Below are 1,322 nucleotides of genomic sequence, written 5' to 3'. Positions count from 1 at the left end.
CCGCCCCGCGCCTTGGCCCCACGCACTGAGGGTCACCGCGAGGGCGTGCGGCGCGCGGCGCGGGGAGCGCCGGGAAGGGGTCGCGGCGCGGCCCCGGCGGGGTCTCGAGAGAGCGCGGGCGAGGGGCGGCGAGGAAAGGGTGGGCTGTGCATTGTGGGACTTGTAGTCCGCGCGCCTGGGGCGCGGGGCACGCTGGGCCTCGTAGTCTCCGAGGCCGCGGGTGGGAAGCGGTGCTTGCTGGGAAGGATGCCGCCTGGTTGCTAGGAAGCCGAGCCGGCCGTCCCCGGGGCCGCGGGTGGGGGCTGCCCCAGCCCCTCCTGCTCCCGCGGGCCGGGCCCCAGCCCCTCCACCCTATCGCCCCTTCCCGCCCCGCCGCCGGGCTGCCGCGGAGCGTCCTCCCGTCGCGAGCCCGCACCCCGACCCTCTGGGGCTCCGCCCCACCGCCCACCCGCGTGCGCGTCCGCGCGGCCCGGGGTCCAGGCTGCGGGGTCCAGGCTGCGGGGTCCGCCGGGGCGGGCAGGTGTCTCCCGGGGCTTCGCGGGCAGAGCGGCGTGGACTCCCGGACTTGGGTAACTCCGACTGTGCGCGTCCCCCGCCGAGCCTCGAGCCCCTGGAAGACCGGGGCGGCTCCTCCGAGGGCTCAGCGCGGAGTGACCCCGGGGCCCAGCGCGTCCGCTCCCGGACACGCGCGGGAGGGGTGCGCGCGCGGCCTCACGGGACAGGGCCTCGCGGTGGACAGCAGCCGTCGTCGTGACAGCCAGAGGGGGAGCCCCGAACGTGCCCCTCCCGGTGCATGGGGACCGCAGACGGGGTCTAGCCAAGCCGTGGGGAGTCCCTCCGCCTACGGGACTGGAGTGTGACACCCGCTGTGACACGGCGAACCCTGGAAACGGGGTGTCGGTGGAAGAAGCCCGTCGCCAAAGTCACGCGCGACCCGTTGACACGAAGGGAGCAGAACAGGCAAAGCCACAGGGACGAAGATGGTCCCCGCAGGCTGGGACACGGAGCGCGGCGTGGGAGGCGGCGGCTGCAGGCTGCTGGTTTCTTCTCCAGGCCGTGAAAATCCTCTAAAGTGGACTGTGCTGAGGGTCGCACGCACTGGACGGTGCCCTCCGGATGGGCGAACTGTGCGGCGTGCGAACTACGCCTCAAGACAGGCTGTTGCTAATGGGTGTGTGTGTGTGTGTGTGTGTGTGTGTTGTCGGTACTAAAATAAAACTGTCGGTTATTTTGCAAGCAAAATGGGTTTATACTGGAATAAAATTGCGACCTAGGACAAGCCAGCCGCGAGAAAACCAAAGCGAAATCCTGGGAACAGAGGG

The sequence above is a fragment of the Neovison vison genome, chromosome 7 (assembly GCF_020171115.1).
Source record: "Neovison vison isolate M4711 chromosome 7, ASM_NN_V1, whole genome shotgun sequence".
NCBI lineage: Eukaryota > Metazoa > Chordata > Mammalia > Carnivora > Mustelidae > Neogale > Neogale vison.
This window is presented reverse-complemented; position numbering follows the sequence as displayed.